The sequence below is a fragment of the Cryptomeria japonica genome, chromosome 3 (genome assembly GCF_030272615.1).
Source record: "Cryptomeria japonica chromosome 3, Sugi_1.0, whole genome shotgun sequence".
Lineage (NCBI taxonomy): Eukaryota > Viridiplantae > Streptophyta > Pinopsida > Cupressales > Cupressaceae > Cryptomeria > Cryptomeria japonica.
Window position 1 is genome coordinate 473,527,615 of NC_081407.1, and position 26,938 is coordinate 473,554,552.

Here is a 26,938-nt window from a genome sequence, read left to right on the forward strand (position 1 = left end):
CCCAAAAACACCTTCAGCTAGTATTATTCCATTTTCTCCTCAGCCGAAAATTGAGCCAAAATCTCCTAAACATAAGATGCATGATGGTTTTGATCCTGTGTGAGTTAAAGATCCTATTTTTATAAATCTTGATGATGATATAGATGAAAATGTTATTCATGATAGTGAATATGAATACGTTGATGTTGATAACCATTTATCTAATGAATTTTCTAAAGCACTTATCCTAGCTCCTAGACAAGAACAACGTGGCTTGGAACATGAACATAGCCCTTGTTTGGATCTTGTGATAGCTCCATCTGCTATGTTGGATGTTCCTCCTCTAGCGTGTTTCCTGCCTTCCCGAAATATTGATCAGCAAGATCGGGGGGTGGATGACGTGCTAGACTAGTTCATTAGCATAGCAGACTCTCTCCTCCTCTCTTGATCTCTTTTGTTACTTCTTCTATGTGTTATTCCCATTCTTCTATTTATTGTCCTTAGTGTTGTCTACTTGAGGATGATGCAAAGCATTGAGATCTCTTTTGGTCTCTCTCATGTTGACTCAAAAGACACATGTGTTCCCTTCTTCTAGGTGACCTTCCTTGATTGGGGAATGAAGAACAATTATGCATACATACATATGATATACATGAATTATCATACAGCATACTGACCCCAAGGAAAGTGAAGTCACCTCGTGCTTTGTGTTTTGTGTCTATTATCCTTGGGTTTATCTCACACTTGGGGGCTAAATCTTTGTGATAACATGCTCCTTGCCCTTCTCATTTCATATGTGTATCACTACCTTAAAGAAATCACCCCCGATGAGGCGTGTGCGATCGCTTTAATGTAGGGGGCATACACTCTGTTCATATCTCTCCAAGATACTTGAAAATTTCTTGGCGAACTTAGCTTTGCCTTGAAAATTTTTGGTATTTTTCTTGCATGACTCATAGTGAGGGAACCTTACTACTGACAGTCATGGTTCTCCCTCGTGATCTTCCCTTTTACTTTGTCAATCGAAGTCATAAGATCCTTAGTCCACTGGGGGCTTGGTGTATCTTGCCTCCTTGATGTGGTGAAAGTCTTTCTTTTTTGTTTCCTTGTACTTTACTGGAAGTATGGGCATACGCTTATACTCCAGCTAAAGTGGGGGCTAAATGTAGCATCGTAAAATTGTGAGACTTGCAATTTCGATTGCATTTGGGTCTTCACGATGGCGACGCAATGTTGAACCTGAATGGAGACCCCGAAACCTATTTACGACATCAAAAACTGCATCTTTCTACACCTTGGCCTGATCCTCCTTGCACCCTGCTGTCCCGAGAGGTGGGACCATGGCGCCCTGGTCCCTGGCCCTATTTTGGGCCCGGTCTCTTGTTGGGCATCAGGTCTTCAAGTTTGCAATTTGGAAAATAATGCTCCTAGGTTGGCCTAAGGTTGGAAAAATCAGTCTCCTAACCCTAATTGACAAGTATATAAACTACATTTCCCCTCCCAGAAAGGGTGGTAAAAAGGAGAGAAAAAGAACATATGTGTGCAAGAGGCGAAAGCGATAGGCAAACATTCAAACATTCAAACATTCAAGCATTCAAGACTTCCTTCAAGCAATTGAGCATTCTAAGTCTCCATTCAAGGCTAGGTGTTGCATTCAAGACAAGGATTCAACCATTGAAGAGGAGATCACCTACAACATACAACATACAACATCATTACACCTTCGCATGTAAGAATACAAACATTCTTACAACAAGGTATCAGTACTTGATTACATTACAAACATTTACATTTACAGCATTCTGATTTCTTGGTTAATTCCAAAACCAGGGTTTGACCTAAAGGCAAACCCCTAATCCCTAACCCCCCAATCGTCCTCTCTTTTCTGTGTGTAGGTTGCAGGTACGCGGCTGTAATTGAAGATCTGGAATCCTTGTGCAGAGACGAACAGATCCCCCTTCGTTTCGCGGATTTTTCGGAGGACCGTGTGCACTTTGGGCGCCATCGTCCCGTCAACTTTCGCTCAAACTCATAGGACAACATCGTCTTGACATTTTACTACTAATTTCAGGTTTGCAGCTTCATCCCATGTCCCTATCTCCGTCTACAAGTGAATCTTTCTTACTTTTACATACATTCCTAGTTCAATCCTTCTATCTACATTCTTTACAAAAGAGGGTATCCTTGCTGTCTCAACCCTTGAAACTCATTTAGAATCCAGTCTTGTATTGCATGGGATTGGATCTTGTGCGTTTCAACCCCTCTTTTGAATGTAAAGTCTCTCCTAAGTGAAAACCGTCAATCCTAGTGACCTCCTTTCTCTCTCCATGGAGTGGGGGAACACTTAGGGTTCGATTTTCCGCTTTACAGAACCAAAACTTTGATATGGAGTGGGTTATTGTGTGGATGATTTAAAGAGACATCATCATGTTTTGAGAATTATGGGTTAAGAGGTGTGGTCAAATGTACCATCATGGCTTGGAATCGATTAATGTCCAACTCATTTCAAACAGTAGTGTCGACAAGAGATATTTTTAATATATCCTTGTGTACTGGTGAAATTTTGAGCAACTCTAGTATCGATATCTAGGCCGATGTTTTCTACAATTGATCTATCAAACTGTATTGATTTCTAGGAGGTGTTGTTGTTTTGGAAGTGCACCCTTTCAATATATATTTGGATTGGGCTCTTGTAGCCATATTTACTTTGATATGTTCTTGTTTATCTTTGATCTTGATGAAATTCACTTGATTATCACATACTGATATGTGATTGATGGTATTGTCATAAAGATGGTTTATGCGGCCCCCCCTTTGTTGTTTGATGCTACTCCCTTCTCATAATTCAGGAGGGGATTCTTGAATTCTCCATGATCATTGTTCATTTTATGACCATCTACCATTATGTCATCCTTGTCTAGTAAATCTTGGAGCAAGTTTTTCAACCTTAGGCAATCATTTGTGTGATGCCCCTTATTTCTATGATACTCGCAGTAGTGCATGTCATTCCACCATGAAGGTTTCACTTGTGGTTCAAAATCCCTTGTGTTTGGCAAAGTAATGAGTTTGTTTGCCAATAACTCTTGAAATGTTGATTCAAGAGATTGTCCCAAAGGTGTGAACTTCCTTCGATATGGGGCAGATTTTGCGTTACTATTGTTCCCTTGATAGTTTTTTCCTTGATTGTTAGTTCCTTGATGGGTGTTTCCTTGATAGTTGTTTGTTGCAGTAGTACCTAATAAGTTTTAGCATTGGTTGTTTTGATTTAACATGGTTAGCGTCAAGTACACCATTATTGACGACATTCTTGTTCCTTGTCCAAAATTTGGATTTGTCTGAGTTGTCGTTTGATGAACTAGCACCTTCCTTAGAAAATTTCAAAGTTCCCTTTTTGATTAGGGCCTCTTCTATCTGGATGCCATTGTCGATCAACTTTTGAAAACTAAGTAGACCTTGTAGTTTAAGTTGATAGCTCATCTCGTCATTTAGATTGTCTATAAAGATTTCCATTTTCTCCTTTTCAGGTACGATTTGAGGATATCTAGAGATCAATCGTCTCCATATTTGCAAGAACATCATAAATGGTTCATTGTTATTTTGTTTTGTGTTGGAAAGGTCAAGCATGGTGACCTCATGTTGAATGTTATAAGAGTATTGTGAAATAAACTTGTTCACCAATTCTTCAAATGATCTAATGGGAGGTGTGAGTTTTGAAAGCCATTCCATCATTTGTCCTCCTAGACTTCTTGGAAATAACCTCATCATGTAAGTGTCATTGTAGGCAAACTCCAAGCTCATTGTGCAAAATTCCCTTATATGATCGTGGGGATCACTCCTACCCTTGTATTTGTCATACTTTGGTATTTCAGAGTTTGGTAGGAATGGTACCATTTTTAAACTTCTATCAAAGGGATAAGGACATATATCTTCTAAGAAATATCATTTTGTGGCCCCTTGTTGCATGTCTTGCATTTGTTGTTGAAGTGCTTGTAGGTGTTGCATAAGTGTAGTAAGGATTGTTTTCATTGTTGATATCCCAATTGTTGGTGTTACCTTGATCATTGGTGTTGTCTTGATTGTTGGTATTGTCACGATCATCTGTATTGTTATGGTCAATGTTGTAGGTGTATGTTATTGATTTTGTCCTTTTTATACATTCAGTTTGCTTTGGTTGATCTATTTCGAAATCTTTAGGGATCTTAACACCTTTGCTAGATAGAAGGAGGAAGTATTTTTGTTTGTCTATTTCAATGAGTTTCTCTAGGAGTTTTTGTAGGCTAGGGTCTTGTTGTGCCTCCTCGATAATTTCATTTGTTATATCTTCCTCATCCATATTTAGGTACTTTTTTCAGGTGTTAATTTCTCTTTCTCATTGTTGATTCAGGTTCTTCTTCCCACTCGTTTTTATGGGATCATGTAAAAACTGGCATGATTTGATTTGACTTAATAAGTGATTGGATCCTTGGGTAGATAAGCTAAGTTGATCTTTCCTCCTTTGTTGAGGCATTGAGAGAATGCCGACTTTGTTCAAAGGCACGAGCTTGCAAAGTTTCCTCGTCAAACTCAGTTCCTTTACTGCATAGATAGATACGAAAGCGGTGTAAGAAAGTGCAATGTTTTAGGAAGAGTTTACAGTTTATGTAAAGAAACTTTCTTCTCTTTAATATTTTCTCTTGGCTAGGTTTCTTTCTCTTCAAATCAGTTTTCTGATGAAGATTCTTCCTCTTTAAAGTGTTGAGGAGTGGTCATACAAATGATCAAAGTTACTGTTTGTTGATAGGTTGTTTCGATAACAAATACTTTGTTTGGATACTCAAGCTCACTAAGTTGAATAAAGGGATTGATATGGCCTCTATTGATGTGACTAAGTGTGTCAAATGATATGATAAAGTTCCCCGATTTTGGAAACTCGATTGATTTGACTAACTTGGATACCTAGACTAATTATCTGATGTTGATATTGGTTGAAATTGTGTCACTTGGATCAATAGTTGATGTTCCTTTGATTTTGTTGGAAGAAACCCGATTTCTTCATTTTGTAAAGTGATTCTTTGATTTTGAATTTGTTGATATTTTTGAAAGATGTATATGTGACAAAAACACAACAAACACACATGAAAGAAATAGTAATTTTTGTCATAATCTAACATGAAGTGTATGTTTTATTGAGGATGTGTTCAAATCCCTGATGTTTTCACTGGTTGGATACAAGAAAAATATACCAAGTAGACTCTTTAATCAAGGGTCATCAATAATACAATAGGCCACATTTGGATACTCCTTTAGCTCAAACAGTTGTGTCACCCCCTAGAGATCGCCTATTTTTTTGCCTTTGTCCAAAAATTAACTCAAAGGGGATTGCTCCTCAATTGAATCATTATCCTGGGAGATGTATGGTGAGTGTCTTGGGGGCGGATTCTTCCCCACCCTTACACTATGATATTATTAATGTTTGGATACTGACTCAACGAAAATATTCTACTCTTAAGCTCTTTAGTAAAGGCTTTGTTTGACGCAACGAAAGATAAACTCCCATAAGAGACTTCCCAACCTTTAAAACAAAGGCTTTTTGTATCTTGAGGATACTGGGGGAAGGCTATCAATGCACACTACCATTGGAGGGGATTTTCATCAGCCTCCACATTTGATTATAGTGGGTTGGTAAACTTGGCTAAAAGTCATTCCCCACATAGGTCGTTCCCCTCTCACCGACCTTATGGGCTTCTCGAGAGGGTTGGCTTGCTAAAGGTTTTATCTTACTTGCATGAAATTTGAAGAAAGTTTGAAATAGTGAGTTTGGATTTTTGATCACCCAATTAAGGGGAGAGAATATACCTATCACTTTTGAGACAAAGCAATCAATGGTTCGTTTTAATCCTTTATAGAAATGGTTTTCTAACTTCTATTTGAAGATGTTGCTCCAACAATCATGGTGTTCAATTTTAATCCCATAAAGAAATTTGTTTGAACTTGAAATAAAATCTTGGTCAACAAAGTAAATCACATGGTCAACGAAGGTAAATCACTGTGCAAAAAGATGACTTGTTCTTGCAAGAATAATGATTGATTGTTCTTTTTACTTTGCAAGAAATAAAACATTGTTTGGTTCTTTTTAAAGCCCAAATGACAATGATCTCCTTACTTAAAAAAACAAATATGAAAACTTGTTGTTCTTTTTAAACCCTTGCAAGAAGATGATGTTATTTTTATAGCCCAAAGGATGATGAGGTTCTTTTTAACTTTGTAAAAGAAAGAAGAGGTGAATTCTTTTTAAACCAACTTCAAAATAAAGTAAGTAAAAGAAAGAATTAAATCAAGTCCTCTAAAACCTGCAAACCATTGTTAAAACCTACACCAAAAACTAGTTAGAAATCTGCAAAAATCTTGGTGGGCTAGAAAAGCCTAAGTTTCCAAACCCTGTTACAAAATTTCCTCTCTATTTTATATGCGCTAAGACAGAGAGAAAATGCGCTAAAATATGTTACATATGCGCGATAATAGCTTACAAATGCGTCACATAATCATGCATATGTGCCACAAAAATAGGTATATGCACTAAAAACAATCACATATGCACCTGAAGATATGTCATATCCACCAAAACAACTGTTAAATGCGCCAAAAGACATGTTGTATGCACTAAAAGACAGATTATGCACTGTAACAGAGGTCGTGTACGCCAGAAAATAGGTTATATGCACTAAAGGATGAGTTAAATGCTCCAGAACAAGGGTTATATGTGCCAAACATCGTGTTCAAAATCCTGTGCGTGAACTTGCAAAAAAAATGTTAGAAATTTGTGGGTTGCCCCACGGTGGGTGCCAGAAATGTATGCTCGAAAAGTGTGGAATCCTACAAATGAGAAACAAATAACTCAAAACACCAATGAAACATTATGTTAGAGATCAATATCATAAAACAAGTAAATGAAACAAAACTCTAAGAACGCCCTATCGTCCTCTATCTCCAAGGATCCTTCAAATTCAAGGTGGCTCTCAGCTTGGAAGAGCACTTGATCTCTAGGATGACAACCTGAAAACGTGAGATATATGATTCTAAGATCTAAATGTATGCAACTATGATCTTAGTGATATGCTATGGATATGAAACTAGATATGTTACCAAAATGAGAAGATTAGTGTGAGATTAAGCCAACATGAGCATGGTGTTAAGATTAGATTGATCTAGCATGGAAAATAAAATAACATGATATACTAAAACATGATGAAATCTATGCTATAATGCAACTACAATGATCTAAAAATGTTGTAAGATGACAATAGAGCTCCTGTATAACTTGCACAAGACAATTTAGCTATAGCTTAGATGCAAATAACTAAGATGTGACCCTTGATATGAGAGAAAGAGCTCTATTTATAGAAGAATTGGTCAAATGGTTGGCCAAGATTGAATAATCTTGACAAGGGCTAGGATTGAAAGTTATCAATTCATGTGAGATTTTCAACCCAATCTCATGTTGACAAGTGTCACCATGAGATTGCTTGAGAGGAGAGGAAGGAAACATTAAATGCTTGGGAGGACTTAATGGTTAACCCCATGTGGGCATGTTTGTTGGATAAAGCTTTTACCCAAGGATGCAGGCTATTATCCATTGGTTCAACTCTTGTGCAAAGTTGAAAGATGATCAAAGGGACAAGCCATGATGGGTTGATGTGTTGAAGGGATGATGTCTTGTAAGAGCCTTAAAAGCTCTTTGAAGACTTTGGGGGTTTATCTTGTGTGAAGGGAGAAAGCTTCAAGGCTTTTGTAATAGCCTTTAATGGTTTGGAAGGCTTTGGAGGTTAATTTGTAAGAGCCTTACAATTTTTGGGAACTCAACAAGTTAACTTGTTGAAAAGGATAAAGTCTTAAATGCATTTAGAAGACTTTCTTTCAGTTTTGGAGAAGTAACTTCCCCAAATTTTTAAGTGTGATTTGAGATGTTCGAGAAGAATGCTTAGGAGTTTAATGGAAAATGTAGGAGAATGCAAGTGGGAGAAATAGGGATTTTAATTAAATAAAAAGATTTATTTTAACTAAAAATGAATGCAACTTGCTTTTGTAGGAAAATACAAGTGGAGGGGGTTTTATAAATAAATTTGATTTATTTATATGCAAGAAATGATTTTAATTAAATATAATTTAATTAAATGGTGGAGAGGGAATTTAATAAAAAAAATAAAATTTATTCAATTATTGGAAGAAAAGGGAATTAATCAAATATTGAATTTATTTAATGGTTAGATAGAAGTAAAAGGGATATTAATCAAACTTTAGTTTAATTAATAGGTGGATAAATGATAATTAAACAAATAAAATTTATTTAATTAATTGTTCAAATTAAAGTGTCTACAATTTCTATTGGCCAGATTTTGGCTATAATTTTGAATGAAATTTTTTATTTATTCGGCCGCCTATGCATTTTGTTGGGTTAGCATTTCTGGATTTTCTTCTGCACATTGGAATTCTTGGCTACAAATTTTTGGTCGCTTGGATTTGGCTTGGATTGGATTTATGGATTGCGCTTCTTCAACTTCATTTGCGATTACTTCAATTTTCCAAGTTGGAGATTTTCTTCTCTCTATAATTTTATCTTTCCAGAAAGATTGTATACACTGTGTTTGCAGAAAGATTGTATTCACGAAAAATTTGGGGAAATACTTTTGAGATAGCTCAATATTTTAGGTAAGTATTATAGTTTAATTATACAGTTTGGGTAAATGATTTTTATATGAATCCTTTGTTTTATTTGCATTTGATGTGTTGTCTACAAATTATCGTGAATGGCTCTATGTGCAATCGATATTTTCTATGTTGGTTGTGGCAATTCTTTGATTCCATTGTTGGAGATAAATTGTCTTTTTGCAATTCCTTCTGAGTCTTAGAGTGATTGTATTCCCTATTTGTGATTTCATTTGGTTGAATTGGGAGTTTAGTCTTTGAGTGTTGTCGAGAGTTTTTGGTGGCAAATTGGAATTTATTTTGAGTCTTAAATAAATTAATGGTATGAATTTATTGTGTTTGGAAGGCTATTGCATCTTTCTAGGTGGTTTTAGGATTCAATTTTTATTCCTTGATGATTTCCTCAGTCGGTTGCATTCTCTATTTCTCTGTTTTTCCGAGTTTTCTTATTTTACCATTCATATGCGCTATTATGGGTATCAAATGCGCTATTTTATCATATGCACAAAAACAAGTATCATATGCACTAAAGTATGAGTCATATGCGTTATTTTGTATTTCATATGCACTAATTTGTATTTCAGTTGTGCTAATATGTGGTTCATATGCACTAATCTGGGTTTTATATGCGCTAAACTATCTGATTTTTGTCTGTTTTTTTAGTTTGGTTCTGTTGGTTTCAAAACCACAGATTGGAAATCCTAGAGCTTTACCAAATCTCTTACTGATTTCTCAACCAGCCTTGGCCAACGAACATGAATGGTCAAAGGCCAAATTCCTCTGCACTTTAGGCTCCACTAAACCTAGGCGGGTATACCTTAATCTCCAAAGCACAAAGAGACTTCTTTATAGTGAACTTAATCTTATCACATTAGCTATTTGCAAGAATGGCAAAATGTTTCCTGCAACTGTGCTTTATTATCTGCTTTTAACTTTACTTTAATGTGAAAACTTGAATGTAATTGATAGTGAATGAATTCTTATGAAAGAATGTTGTTGGAACCTTAAGTAATTATGAAAAGACAATACTGATAGGAATAAGAAGTATGTTTCCCTAATGAGGACCTTATGCACATCAAATTTACTCACAAAAACTAATGATAGACTAGTGCCTTATCTGACAATTTGCATGTTACTTAGTGGACGAATATTTGTAATTAACTTTGGAGATAGTTTGAAAAACTCACAAATATGCAAGACTATCACTGCAATGATTTCATTATGTTTGCAAGAATAACAAAACAATTTTGTTTCCTACACAACAAAATGTGATGACACACTGCAACAAATCTTAACTAGATTTATCCAAAGAGCTTAATTCATCAACACCATGTAACATAAAATGATCTGAAAATAAAGATAGCAAATCTTATATATTAATTTTGGAATGAAAAGGTATACAAAAGCTATAGACTCACAGGTACTTCATGATGTTCTTTCTTGCACAAAAATAACTTCTCATTCCTATAGACTTGCCTTAACATAACACTAGCAGTCCCAATAAGCAGGGTCTCTGAAAGATGAAAAAATTATCCTCCTCCTTTGTTCTATGTGACTTCCTTTTATAAACATAAGGGATAGTTGTACACAGTTTCATTCCCAAAGGACACACCCTTTGGTTTAAGAAATAATTACAAATGAAAACCCTAAAATACATACTAAATAAATTCTTTAATAATGTTCTTTTATTTTCTGCCTTGATAAAGTTCCTCGACTTGATCGTGCAAATCTTTAAATATTCATTATCACCCAAAGATCTCCTGCACATAAGATAAGCCAATCAAATTCTTTGATTTTAAGAATTAATCATATTTTACCCTTGATTAGGGTTTGCCTTCGAAAAATTAATAACCTTTTCTTGCATTTAAATACTTGGTTAGAGTAATCAAAGTATTTCAACCCTTTTGGAAAATATTAATTTACCCTAGTATATATTTTCAAATAATAACGTAAGGTAAAAGATATCATATCTACTATGATTCATAAAAGAATATACTTCCCTTTTGAAAATGATATCCGTGGATAAATATTCCAATAATGCGATAAGAATACATTTTCACCTTTTAGGGCAACTTCAATTCTTTTGGAAATATTTTATCATATGAAATATATACTTGCAAAAAACCAATCAAACCATTATCCATATGATATAAATGATTTACCCTAATGCATATGTTCAATTTATTTACTTAGGGTAAATATATTTGATGAAATAAAATATCAACCATTTGATAATCAAATGTTATTCATTATTGTCAAAAGGCATTTATAAATGTAATTCCTCCTTATGACAAAAGATTTCCTTTTCAAAAGATAATTCAAAGATCATAATAACTTTAAATGTGAAAAATAATAACTTTTCCCTTTTCTATGGTATTTACATGAATGATACAAATCATTATGAAAATATAATATTCTATTAAATGTCTTAGGTAAAGATACTTCATGTATATGCCAGCTTAAGAAATATAACTTTGTTATATAGTATCTTGCACAAAAAAGAAAAATCAAATACTTTGATAAATTATAAATTTCTAAGGATAGATTTTAGAAATAAAAACATTGACAACATATCCCCTATGAAAAATAATTTTCCCCAAAGAATAATCTAACCCTTTGTTCATGTTAATATCATATCAAATAATCGAGTGATTTTGAAAATAAATCTAAAAGTAATAATAATCACTTTTGATAGTCCTTTTGAAAATACAAAATATAAAGTGAATAACATTTGAAATCATTTTGGTTTCAAATCAAAAGATCAATCTTAAAGGTAAAGATGTTACTAAAATAATTGCTTGGGAAGTATAAATCATTTTACCTTTTGAAAATAAAATCATAAAAATGTCACTTTGATAATATGTTTTGAAAATATTTAACTATAGCTTTCAAAAAGTGAAAATAATGTCTTAATAATATTCTTGCACAAACTCATAATTATTTTACCATTTGAAAAAAATCAAAATGCAAAGTATTTAATTTAAAATACTTACCTAATGGCAAAATTAAATCATATTACCTTAAGCTCATCGGGGTAGCTATGCATTGTCGGGGAAGTACATTTTAAGTTGTGTCGATGCTCGATGACATTTTTCTCTTATGCAAAGCTCATCTGGGTAACTCTACTCATCGGGGTAGTGCATTTTATGTCTTGCCGATCTTGTGATAGGGTGATGAAAAAGTAATTTAATAAATTGCTTCCATCAACCAAAACTGGGATGAAACTTGTTAAAGGTGATTCCAAAGTAGTATCATTTTTTAACAATGTTGGCTCTTTGGAAAATCCATATAGTTCTGATGCTTCTGTGAATGACACTTTCAATTTACTGATTTGACTTTCACTAATGCCCCTTTTGGCAGCATAATGGCAAGAATGAAAAAAAAATAGGAGGTTGATTATTTTTAGAATTCTTTGTGATATTGTTGAAATTTCCACCTGTTTTGGACGTCACTTTCAAATCTGGGTTATTTATGGGCTCACCGACACTTTGAAAACAATAAAAAATATCATAAAAAGGCCCTCCAAGGTGAGATATATGGTCGGGGAAATCATTTTTAGACTAAAAACATCATTAATCACTCATATCTAGCTCCAAAAGATGGCTCAAACTGAAAAAACGTGAATGAATTTTTTGTTGTTGTTGTTGTTGTTTATTATCTTCAACTAATCTTTATGAGCTAATTTTAATTCCCACAAGATTTCTCCAGTGAACTTGCTGTCCTGCATGAGATTTGGAACTCTAAATTTTTCAAAATTTAGGGTTCCCTCAAGTTCAATATGGTTGCTTTTCAGATTTTGGGAATTTTACCAAAGGAATCATGTGATTTATTCGAGTTCCTCAGAGGTGGTTATGATGATATTTAGATCTTTTACATTGTTGTGAGCTTTGATGAGATGATTTATGTCACACCATTGAGGATTGTGCTTATGTGTTCATTTTGCTCCAACAAGAGGATAAATGCCTTGATGTTGAGGGATAACCTATGTAATCAATAGTGAGAGGACTGTGCCTCACTATAGAGGATGTATTTGGCTATGTTTGATTTTAAGCCTTGCTCTTGTTTATTGCTATGTTTTGATTTGGTGGAGGCTCTATCTTTACGCGTTGGTCATAATATTCTTATTGTGTTCAGTTGTAGAGATGATGATTATGTTGATTTATTTCATCTCTTGTTGAGCCTTCATGTTGTTTTGATTTTATTGTGATTTATGTTCTACCCTAAGGTCTTGGTCTATGGATAGGGAGAGTGGGATCTTTCGTGTGTAGGACCGGGGTCATGAGAAATAGGCTTCTAAGAGGTTCCTAGAGAGGATGCTTAGGGTCTAGACCTACCATGGGACCACATGAAGGGTTTATGATTAATTTCAAGTGATAACCATAATAATTGATTAGTGGGTTTGGGTAATTAGGAATTCACATAACCAAGATAATGAATAGTTGTTGTTATGTCCCACTCATAGGCCCTTGAGTGGAGACTCAGAATGAGCTTGGGTAGATTGTGGAGATGGTAAGCCAAACTCCCTTGATTGCTCATAGGTAGAGATGGCTCCACATGTCTATCAGGGGTGTGGGTGGAGATCCTGTAGTGTCAGGTGGAGATCTCGATATTTATATATTATACCCTTCTTTGTGAGGATAGCATGTGATGACACTCTTTCCCTACATGTGTCCATGATCCTTATGCCTTTTTTGTTGATTATGCCTTTAGGAGTTTATTGGTTTATAATTAGCCTTGTGATGTGATTTGGTTCATTTCTCTTGGATGTTATCTTGTGGATGTCTTATTGAGTCCTTTGGTTGTTAGGTGTCAGCCTAGGTCTTGAGTGTAAGTGGGAACCCCATGTCATCTCCTAGCAAGGGGGGTGGTTCCTTTTGGTTCCACGTGGTCGGGTGGTTTGATGCCTTATTCCATTGGGATGTTCTTCATTGGATGCTAGCGTGCGTGGTTGTGGAATGTTCTCTTCATGTGGATGAATCTTTGGAGCATTAATTATGTAAATAAGAGTGATATCGTGTATTTGTATCATGAGAAAAATATAATTTTAAGAAAGATCATGTATCTAATTGTGTAGGGGAAAAAGTGAGACTAAGTATGGAAACCCTAATCTCACTCTCATACATAGTCATGGAATACAAAAGAGCCTAGGGAGGTAACACACTTTAGCTACTTCTTATGAGGAAGAGAGAGTCGTGGATTACCTCTTAGGTTTTCTATTCCTTTACTGTAAATGAGAGAGAGGAATGATGCAAAAATGCAATCTAACCTAGAATGCAGATCAAAGGACAACTGATATACTACTGAAAATTATAGATTAGAAGGCAAAATCAAAGGTGCACTTGTGTTTGAAATCTAAGTAGAAATGTCTGGCACCAAGGTGCCACATCACTATCCTGATTTTGCAATTCTAGAGCTTGCAAAGTACTGTTCTTCCAGATCCTGCTGACAGAGGGCAGGACCATGGCACCACGCCACTGTCCTGGGCAAGAACTGGGTGCCACGCCCCTGTCCTTGGGGTTTTTGCTAAGATCTACAACCCAGAACTATCCCTGTGTTCTCTTCCAGTCCCGAAACTTCCAGCAACGCTTGGATCCGAACCTGTACCTGAAGCTGAAAAAGAGGATTTGGGGTGTTTATATAGGGTTTTACCTTAGTCAAACCCCCGTTTTGGTGATTTCCACCTCCATAAATAGATGACAATGTATTGAAAATATGTGTGCAAGAACCTTGTATGTGTGCAATATCCTAAGATGGAAGCAAATAATCTAGAGAAACCCTAAAGAGTAAACCCTAATTGCTTATAATTGACAAAGTAAATGCTCTAAATCCACAATGAAAAGTGACCTAAAGAATGAATATGAATCAAAATGAAGCTTATGCAAAGACATGAAAACAACATGAAACCATACCCAACCCCAAGGGAGAGGTACAAGCCAATCATCAGCCGATGATCTCCTATTGTTCTTCTACATCTTCAAAAGCCCCCAATTGATAAAATGATGCTTGATGAATGTTTAATGGATGAATGTTGAATGTTGTTGAAGACTTCAAATATCTACTCTTTTGCTGCAAAGAAGGCTCTAATGCTCCAAAAACCTGTTCTTATATTCTTAGAAGAAGATCCCTTCAAATGAAGAAAGAGAGCTCTTAAGTATGAAATCCTAGATCTTAATTTCATGTTTAGGCCGACCTAGGATTTGAATTTCCTGCTGATATTTTGGGGTTAAGCATTATTATATTATAGGATTGTGCTCCCAAAATTTTGGGAAAAAACTGTAGACCATGTGCATTCCCGCCATGGTCTGGCCAACTTTTCACCAAATTTTTGGGGCCATTAGATATGATGATATTAGATTGCATCCCAAAGTTACAGCTGATTTCAAAATGTTTTGATATGTGAAATCGGGCCTAAATGATCAAAATAAGACATAATTAGGGTTTATGATTAAATGATTCATTGGAGGAATAAAATGAAAAGGGGCACACTTAGCGTAAAGGGCCCAACTTTATAATATGTAAAGTGATGAAACATGACCTTAGATTTAATTAAATTAATTAATTAAATGCTTAAAGGGGAATTAGAAATGCAAGATGCAAGACACACTAAGGCGGGTGCTAACCTAAGTGTGAAATTGTACCACCCTAGAAAGGGTGTACAATTTATGACACTACATTTATCTCCCACTTTAGTGGTCATATGACACTATGTGCATATGAATGCTAAAGTACAAAAAAGTAAACATTTTTTTTTAAAAGGATATAGCCATAAGTTGTCGAACGAAGCCCCCGATGGTATTTGTAGTACACAGTTAGGAAACACACCCTACAAAACCACATATTAGATCACAAAATCACCTATTTCTTACTAAGGAAGGTGATAAAATTCATGGGTAGCTATATGCCCCCCCTGTTTTGACTTGCTTATTAGTGAGTTGAAACCGGGTATCATGTTTTTCACAATGAATTGTGATAAAGATTTTGATGAAGGAAGTTCACAACAAGGCTTGATTTCTAATCCAAGAACATTATGGAACTAATTCAGAGCAAGAGGGAGAACTCACAATTCCAACGCCATCGATGGTGCGAGAATCAGAGCTTCCTAGCTCAAAATATGATAGATTAAAGAAAAAGTGGAGAACATAGGGTTTTAACTTAAAAACATAAAGTCAAAAAGTGCATAACACATAAATATGAAAGTGACACCTTCATTTGTCACTTTCTAAATTTTTGGCACTATTCACTGCAAAGGAGCCCACATATTAGCCATCATGCCTTGACACCGACCTGAGCGACCTACGTGGATGGAGATCCTGTGCCAATCCGTACTCGCTGACCGACCATTCGATGAGGTGAGTTGACCTTCCATTGAGTCCATTTGACTTTTCCATGCTTTCATAGTTTTTAGGAGTGATGATGTCATCACCAAGTCCGAGCTCAGAAGCCTTGGTCCTCCTAGGGTGCCATGGTCCCAAGGGGGCGCCCTGGTCCTCCTAGGGCACGCTGGTCCCATCTGGGCACCCTAGTCCCACTTGGGAGCGATGGTCCCAATAGGGTGCCATGGTCCCAATAGGGAATCTTGGTCCACTCAGGGTGCCCTAGTCCCTGTTCGGGGTGACCAACGATGACACAGGATCAGGCGATGAATGTTAGAATTGATAGAATGATTGCATTGATAGTGATGATGATTGATTACTGATGATAGAATGTTTTGCGTTTTGCAGACACTTCCATACATCTGCGAGCATACCACCGGTCTCACCTTCTGGAGCCTTTAGAAGCAGATCCCAAGACTGACAGCGTGGGAGAGGGAGTTACTACATGCAGTGGGCTTGTGGGATGTGATTGTTTATGGTGAAAATGGATACAACAATAATATTGAAAGACTAAATAGATTCAACCACAAAACCCTAGCCTAACAACAACAAAGATCCACCATAACATATGAAGATTACCTAAGACAATGCAAATCAAATGAAATCACAAAGATTATACCATCACATGTCCAATAGGGTTTGGACCTCCATTCTTCCTATCTCCATTGATCTTGCTTGATATATTTGCTCTCAGATTTTATATGTGCACAAGAGCTCAACAAAGAACGAAAATGTGGTTGCAAGTAGGATCGCATATGAAAGATTGAATGCTAGGATGCTTGATTAGAATGTGTATGTCTAGGGGTCCGAATGCATAGTTGAGGGTTTGATAATGAAGAGAGCATCTCCTTATATAGAAGACACTATAAGAAATGAAGGGATAAGATTGAGAGGTGTAAAAGATAAATGGTCGGCTATGATTAAAGGGTAGGTAGAGAAAATAAGAAAATAATGAGAGGGTAGGTAGTGTAGGAATTAAGAGATGAATGACATGTGTCATAGGTAGAAAAGGTTAATGAATTAATTAAATAAATAAAGATTTATTTAATCAATAGAGGAAGTGGGATCAATTAAATAAATAAGATCTTTATTTAATTTAGGAAAAGGGATAATTTAAATAAATAAAGGTATTTATTTAAATGAGAAATAAGGCTAGAAGTGGATAAATGAATTAATTAAATAAATAAAGATTTATTTAATTAATAGAAGAATTAGGCTAAAATAATTAAATAAATAAAGATATTTATTTAATTAGACTCGACAATTTTAGGTGTCTACATTTTGCCCCTCTTTGAGACAATGTAGCTTGTCGTGTTGTTTCAAAGAAGATAATATGAACTGATACAAAGTTGCCCCAAGATGGGAATGATATGCCCCCTCGAGAGATTGGATGAAAATGTCTGGAAAGATCACAGACAATCTCTCGATAAGAAAGAAGTGGTAGAATGGACTGACTGGATGGGATAAAGTGACAGAGTCACGGGATAAAGAAGACTGACTCAGGAAATGAGGGGTAGGGCTAAAGTAGTCTATAAGATAGACCACGAGGGGAAAACATCCTCATTGTCATCCACACATCCAAGAGATCAGAGTGCAAAGAGAGAATAGAGGAGTAGCAGTCAGCAGCGATGGCATTGGTACACAGATTCGATCGCATTCATCGATTTCAGAGGCCGAGAGATGCAGGAGAGCTAGTAAGTACCGCAAAACCTCCTTGTACTTTGTTACAATAAATGTTGTCATTAATGCATGCTAGGCAATGCAATAAATGCGCATCTAGGTAATGTCAAAAAATGTCAAAAATGTGTAGGCGTTTTTGCATTGGTGCCAGGCACGTCTGGGTTGGCTAGGCGCATCTTTGTTTGTGCCAGGCGCATCTATGAATGAAAAGGCGTCTATGCCAAATGCGAGTGCATCTGCATTGTGCAGGCGCGTTTGTGCTATGTGGGTACGTCTGTGCAAAGCAGGCACGTCTGTGCAGAGCATAGGCACGTCTGTGTATTTCAGGCACGTATATGCAATATGTAAGCGCGTTTATGTCCTTCAAGCGCGTTTATGTCAAAAATGTGCATTGATGTCTTCTAGGGCAAATCGACAGTTCTGTGATGAACATACGTTGTTGATTGGATAAGCTGCTGAGAGGATACACTCAAGCAGGTCCTCTAGGGAAAACTAGGATAGATCGAGGCACTTTGTGATGAACAGTGAGTACCAAGACTTAGTACTTTGTGATGAACAGGGAGTACTAATATGAGTAGCACTTTGTGATGAACAGGGAATGCAAATGTGAGCAACACTTTGTGATGAACAGGGAGTGCAAAAACACGTAGTACTTTGTGATGAACAAGGAGTACTACTAGGATAAATAGCAACACTTTGTGATGAACAGTGAGTGTCACTAGAATAGAAGCAACACTTTGTGATGAACAGTGAGTGTCACTAGAATGGAATCTAGGAGAACCATTCCATATCTTGATCACCTAAGCTTTGTGGGAATAATTTCATCAAATATGTCTCTTCTGCTGCTACCTCAATGCAAACTATGAAAAACTGTCTTATATGTGCCTTAGGATCTCCTCTGCCTCTATACTTATCAAACTTAGGTGTCACAAAGTGTGTAGGAAATGGAGGCATTGGAATGATTTTGTCAAATGGATAGGGACATATGTCTCTCATTGTGTAAGTTGGCTTCGGTGTATTTATGTCCTCCATTTTCTTCTGTAAGTCCTTGATTTGTTGTTCCAAATTATTCTTAGGTGGAGACTGACTTCTTGGACCATACCTCATGCTTGAACCACCGAGTGGAGGAGGAGCATGTTGCATATATGGATGGTATTGATCATACACATGTTCATATGGAGGAGGTCTATAGTGATGTTGTGTATGCATATAAGGACCACTTTGCATAGAGTCATGGTGAGGAATGGAATATCTACTTTGTCCATGTATGCCATACTCTATAGGCATGTCATGAGTTTGTTCTAGTGTTTTGCCCCCAAATTTGACGTGGGGTTTCCTTGTGTCCAAATTTTGATCATGCCTTTGGATATCCAGTTGCTTTGGTGGTTGGTCCTTAGCATTGGTATGTGATTGAGTATATTTTTCTGCATAAGACTTCCATAATGGTCTGCGAAGGTGAGTATCATATGCTTGACCATGTGTATGTGGGACCTCAAGTTTTTGAAACAAAGATGATGGTGATTCAGGCACCATATGTGGTCCTCTATTGCCTCCACTATTAGGCCTCCTTTGGTCCATGTTGAGTTGAGGTTGTTGCAAAGGTCGATTTTCCATTATTTGAGACATGTCAAAATCATGAGGGATCTTGGCTCCACTTTGTGCCATCACTTGTAAAAAATATTGTCAATCGCTCCTCATTATTTCCTCAACCAATCAATTAAATTGGGGATCCATAATGGAGTCGTCCACTTCTTCTGAATGTACTGAAATGTTGTCCATATTGTCATTGTTTGTATCATTATTGTTTGTAGTGTCCATGTGCTCAACATTTGGAATGTTTCTATAGGCATCCATGTCAGGTAATGTAGTATGATTAGAATTGAAAAAGATATCATTTTCATACTCATAGGAACTCATGTTTGTGAACTCTTGAGCCTCTTTAGATTCTCTCCTAGATTTTTGGGATCAGGTTTCAACCATGAACTAGGTCTTGACCAAGATGCATGAGACTAGATGAAAATGGAAAAAGTATGGAAGACCAAGAGTTGGATGGAATGTAAATGAATCTGAGGTGTACTTGCAATGTTCAAAGTGTAAGACCAAGTATGTATGTAGTAGAGTAGGTGTGTCTTCCAAAGAGATGATAGTTTCTCTTGATGAGGTAAGTTGACCTTGACTCTAAGTAAGACCAAATGAGACCCAAAGGTGATAGACCTTGATGAGGGACCACTTAGCAAAATGTTGTTGTATGTAATGTGTTGACAAAGTATGATGAGGACAAGCAAGTGACCTTTTGACTCAAGTTTAGACAAATGTGAATGTAATGTAAGGTGTAAAGCAATGATGGAATTTGTGAGACCTAAAGACAGGTTGAATGCTAGATGAAAATCTAGAGAAATAACTTAGGAAGCTCAAGAATTCTGAAACTGATTGCACTTGTTTGTTGGACTGTAAATTTTTCCAATTTGTGAAGTTGTTTTGTTGTGACCCAATCTGAATTTTTGATTGTTTTTCATGACAAGAGGACACAATGTTGATGGGGACTCAATGTTTGCAAGTGTTTAGACTCAAAATGACTCCAAGAAAAGTGTGTTGTTTGATGTAAAAATGTTTTGCATACACTTGAAGACATAAAAGACACAATGTTTTTGATAACTCAATGATGAATGAATAGTACCAAACTGGTACTAAGAGGGGGGAGGGGTGAATCAGTACAGACAAAATATAGACCTAAACCGGTTCAGCAGCAATCACTCTAGATGACTGGCAAACAGTGACACCGGTTTGAAACAGAGTGCAACCGGTAAAACTCAAAACAACTAAAACAATTATAAACTGGTTACTCACTGAGCTTTCCACTCAACTCCGAACTACACTACCATTTCACCCTTATGTATGAATAGGTAATCTATCATCATATCTTCACAACAGCTAGTTCAACATGTTTTATTGACAGGCATAAAACACAGAACCATCATATGCTTAACAGGTAATAACAAAGCATCACAAGATAAAAGCATCACATATGACACACATATTTTTCACGTGGAAACCCAACTGGGAAAAACCACGATGGGGATGAATACCAACAAGCTTTTTGTTGAACTCTTTGGAAGTCCGCTCTATTAGAAGCCTTGTCCGGTTAAAGACATTACAAAAGGTTCTGCTAGGAACCGATCCTGTTAGAGATCACCCGGTTAAGGGATGGCTACAATACCCAGTTAAGGGTTAAACCCTGTTAAGGGTACCTTGTTAGAGAATTTCAAGAACTCAATAGCTAAAGGATTTCTAGAGCTCTCTAGCTTTCTAGATCTCAATAACTTTGAGTTACCCTGTTAAGGGATTTACAGCAAGCCGGTTAAGGCTACCCTATTAGGGGATTTTCCAACTGTTGAGGTGGTTAGAGATCAACAGTTATTACAATGATCTGGTAACAACACTCAATGCCAATGCAGATCCACTTAAACTCCTCTTCACCTTCTGCACTTACACTTTGCAGGTATCACTTCTCTCCTCTAGTTTGGCAAGGATCTCGTATCCCTTCTCTTGGATACTCACACACAACTTTTTCCAACTACCTCTGAAATAATCACAACATTGACCTTATAGGACAATAGACAAGTCGGTAGCATAAACCCTAAACCCTAGACCTGTTAGGTTAAGGAATTCAAACAGTTCAATCTTGATCATTGATCATACTGTATTAAATGCAGTAGATCTTGAATAAATCTCAAGACATTTTCCATCGTTCATTATCCACCGATTTCATGGCGGCTGATAATCCATCACGTGTTTTCACCATTTACAAACTTTGCATATTCTTGAGGTAGATAGGGATAGTCTTCTTCATGCAAGATCCTTCACGCGTGCAAGGCTGATGTGGCAACATGATCTGTTCTTTGTTATACTGCTTACTCATTACACAAAGATCACCGGTTGAGCCATACAGGCTTGAAGCACTTCAATCGGAAACCCTGAAGTTGAGACTACCAACCAGTAGTCATACAATGCTTCCATGTGTTGGTTCCCATAACCATATGTCGGTTCATCTTGAACAAGCACACCACTTCACTTTGGCACAAATGTTGGTTCACAGTGTTATACCAGTTCTCACATATCCCAGTTCATACCTCTTCAACATATTGACATCAATGACAACATACAATGTCATTATGTCTACATACCGGTTCACATAATGACAACAATCTCCCCCTTTGGCATTGATGGCAATATACAAAGATATCTCTCCGCTTCACATTTTCCCCCCCAATTTTTGCAGATATCTTCTCCACTTGACATCTTCTCCCCCTTTGACAACAATGCCAAAGTGGAGGCACAAGCTTCTTGGTTCCATTATGCTGCTCCCCCTGAGGAGTAGCATCCTTCAACACATCAATCCTGAAGAAAGATTTGACTATGCAATACATGACTGATGTGGAGAATATACCTTTAGTTCACCTCTTGAAGGGGCAGTACCCCTAATTCACCTCTTAAGTGTGTAAATGTAGTCTTTGGAAGAGGCTTGGTGAATATGTTTGCTAACTGCTCCTTATTGGACACATGCTCCAGTGCATGTTCTGAACCTTTTCCCTTAAGAAATGATACTTAAGCTCAAAGTGCTTGGTTCTAGAATGTAAAACCAGATTCATTGAAATATTGATAGCACTTGTGTTATCACAGAATATACTTACCGGTTCAGGTACAGGGATTTTGAAGCCTTTCATTACATGCTTCATCCAAATTGTCTGAGTGCAGTTCATGAAAGCTGCAACATACTCTGCTTCCACTGTAGACTGAGAGATACAACTCTGCTTTTTACTCATCCATGAGACCAGTCTACCACCAAGGAAGAATGCACCACCAGTTGTGCTCTTCCGGTCATCTACATTACCAGCCCAATCAGCATCTGTGAACACTTTCAAGTTGAAGTCCTTGCTATATGGATACCACAATCCATAGTCAACAGTTCCCTTCAGATACCTAAGAATCCACTTGACTGCAACCAAGTGGGATTCTCTTGGACTTTTCTAGAACCTTGTAGTAATGCCAACTACATGTGCAATATCCAGTCTGCTATGTATTACATAATGCAACTTACCAATCATTGATCGGTATTCCTTCTCATCAACCAATGCAGAGTCATCCTCTTTGGATAGTTTACAACCAGTCACCATCGGTGTACCAACTGGTTTGCTATCTTCCATGCCAAAGGTCTTCAACACCTCTGTGACATATTTGGACTGAGTGATAAAGATTCCATCCTTCATTTGTTGAATCTGTAGTCCAATGAAGAACTTAATCTCCCCTATGAGTGACATCTCAAACTCTTCCTTCATCTCATCAACAAATTCATGACTCATCTTGTCATCACCACCAAAGATAATGCCATCAACAAATACCTGACAGATCAGGATCTGATCTCTTTCAGACTTCAAGTAGATATTGCTATCTTCACTTGTTCTCTCAAATCCAATCTTCACAAGATGGGAATGTAGGAACTCATACCATGCCCTAGGTGCTTACTTTAGACCATATGCTATACTTTGAAGCCTTTAAAAGCTGCATATGCAAGAAGAATACGAACTCCTTCCAATCTGGCTACAGGAGCAAAGGTTTCTCCATAGTCTTCTCCTTCTTCTTGAGCATATCCTTTGCACACCAATCTGGCTTTATTCCTAATCACTGTGCCATCCTCATTCAGCTTGTTTCTAAAAACCCATTTGGTGCCAATGACATTTTTATGCTCTAGCCTGGGTACCAAGGACCATGTACCATTTTTCTCTATCTGGTCAAGTTCCTCTTCCATTGCCTTGATCCAGTCTTCATCTTTATGAGCCTCTTTGAATGATTTAGGCTCAAATTCAGAGATCATACATGAGTTTTCTCTGATCTTTCTTCTTGTAAGGATTCCTGCATCCTTATCTCCTATGATCTACTTAGGATCATGATTCAACTTGACATACCAAGGAATGGTCTTGACTGGTTCTTCTTTCTTTTCCTCTTCATCCTCATCTTCATTAGTATCAGCATTCACCGGTTCAGGAACACTGTTACTGGTACTTGGTTGACTAACAACCGGTTCATTTACAGCTTGCTCACTGTCGGTTTCCTCAGTTTTTTCAGAGGATTCATCAACTTTTACATTGATACTTTCCATAATTCTCTGAGTCCTATTGTTGTAACACTTGAGAGCTTTACTCTTGGTGGAATATCCTAGGAATATTCCCTCATCGCATTTAGCTTCAAATTTTCCCTAATGTTCACTCCTCTTGATGTAACATTTGCTACCAAAAACCCTCAAGTAGCTAATGACAGGTGTTTTACTGGTCTAATACTCATAAGGAGTTTTGTCCTTACCTTTCTTGATGAGTACCCGGTTCATTGTGTAGACTGCAGTGCTCACCGCTTCTCTCCAAAAGGTGTGAGCTACCTTTCCTTGAATCAACATGGTTCTAGCTGCTTCAACCACAGTCCAGTTATTCCTCTCTGCTAGGCCATTCTGCTGTGGAGTCCAGGGGGCAGACAGTTGCCTCTTGATGCCAAATTATTCACAATACTTGTTGAATTCACTGGAAGTGAATTCCCCTCCTTGATCAGTTCAGAGGCACTTGATCCTTTTACCGCTTTCCTTCTCCACTAATGCTCTGAAAGATTTGAACTTCACAAAGGCTTCAGACTTGTCTTTCAAGAATGTGACCCACATCATTCTTGAGCAGTCATCAGTGAGAATCATGAAGTACCTATCACCCTACACACTTCTAGTTTTCATAGGACCACACAAATCAGTATGCACAAGATCAAGCAAGTTGTCAGCAGTGAAAGATTTACCTTTAAAGGTTGAGGAAGACATTTTCCCCAATTGACACTCTCTGCACAAGGTATTATCTGGTTTGCTTAGCACCGACAACCCTCTAACTGCCTTGATCTTACTAGCCTTCACAATGTTATCAAAGTTTACATGGCAGAGTCTCCTATGCCATATCCAGCTATCATCAAACTTAGCCATAAGACATGTACTTATATTTGCATTCAGATGAAATAGGTTACCTTTGGTCTGCATGCTGATGGCCACCAATTCACCATCTTTTCCTTTGATTCTGCAAACTCCATTCTTGAATTCCAAAGTGATGCCACTATCATTTAGCTGGGCAACACTCAGAAGGTTGTGTCTGAGACCATCAACCTAGTACACATTGTTAGCACTGCTCTTTCCATTCAGAGAGATGGACCCTCTACCTTTGACCATGCATGGTGCATCATTGTCAAAGCGAACCACACCTCCATCATACTCCTCCAAGGATAGAAACTTGCTCCGGTCACCAGTCATATGGTGAGAAAAGCCACTGTCAATGATCCACTCATTGGAATTATCAAACCAGGAGACAAGAGCCTTCTTGTCTGACACATCTTCTTTGACAGCAACAAACACAATATCTTCATTTTCTTCATCCTCTGATTCTTCATCTGTGACACCTTCATCAACTGCCACAAAACAGTTTCTTCAGTTTCCTCCTTTGAATTTCCTGAACCTTTCTGGTTTGTCCTTGTTATCGCCATTAGGATAGTTTATAGCAATATGTCCTATCCAGTTACAAGAAAAGCATTTCAAAGGTAGCTTACCTTTGTATTTACTGGTTCCTTTAGGAGGCTTCCTAACAAGGAGAGCTTCAAATGCCATCGGGATCTCCTCATCATCCATTTCTCTACTCTTTCTAGGTTCACCGCTAGTGCTAGCTTCTTTTCCTTTTCTGGATGGTATAGCAGAGGCTTTAAAAGCTGATTCAGTCTTTTGAACACTGCCATCAAAACTATTTAGCTCATAGGCTGTCAACTTGGCTAAGATGGAGTCCAAGGATACCTTAGTCTTGTCTATTGATCTCAGCTCCTGAATAGCAACAACCCTTATTGCATAGACCGACAATAGGGATCTCAGGACTTTGCTTACCATAGTGGAATCTTCTATTTACCACCTGCACTCTTGATTTCTCCAACAACTATTTTGATTCTTATTCCATACTACTGAATGGTCTCACCTTCAACCATCCACATATCTTCAAACTTCCCTCTCAGACTTTCTTCCTTAGCCTGTTTTACATGTTCATCACCACCATAGATATTTTCAAGAGCATCCCATACCTCTTTGGGATTTACCTTGTCCTAAACATCAATAAACTCAATGTCAGATAGACTACTAATAAGGGCTTCCATGACTTGCCCATTTTCTTGTATCTCTCTCTTTTGGTCATCAGTGAGAGTACCGGTAGGGACAACATAGACATTCTCAACATAACTCCAGTGTTAGGCACCCATGCTTCTGATGAATATCTTCATCCTATCTTTCCATATACCAAAATTTTCCCTGTTAAACTTTGGACCTTCCCTCTTCATCATTTGACTGGGATCTTTACCTCAAGCGGTTAAGCTTAGAACACAGAGGACCTAGAGAGTTCCGATACCAATTGATAACTCAATGATGAACGAATAGTACCCAACCAGTACTGAGAGGGGGGGGGGTGAATCAATACAGACAAAATACATACCTAAACCGGTTCAGCAACAATCACTCCAGATGATTGGCAAACAGTGACACCGGTTTGAAACATAGTGCAACCGGTAAAACTCAGAACAACTAAAACAATTATAAACCGGTTACTCACTGAGCTTTCCCCTCAACTCAGAACTACACTACCATTTCGCCCTTATGTATGAACAAGTAATCTATCATCACATCTTCACAACAGCTAGTTCAACATGTTTTATTGACAAGCATAAAACACAGAACCATCATATGCTTAACAGGTAATAACAAAGCATCACAAGATAAAAGCATCACACATGACACACATATTTTTCACGTGGAAACCCAACTGGGGAAAACCATGGTGGGGATGAATACCCACAAGCTTGTTGTTGAACTCTTTGGAAGTCTGCTCTGTTAGAATCCTTGTCCGGTTAAAGACATTACAAAAGGTTCTGCTAGGAACCGATCTTGTTAGAGATCACTCGGTTAAGGGATGGCTACAATACCTGGCTAAGTGTTAAACCCTATTAAGGGTACCTTGTTAGAGGATTTCAAGAACTCAATAGCTAAAGGATTTCTAGAGCTCTCTAGGTTTCCAGATCTCAATAACTTTGAGTTACCCTACTAAGGGATTTACAGCAAGCCGGTTAAGGCTACCCTGTTAGGGGATTTTCCAACTGTTGAGGTGGTTAGAGATCAACAA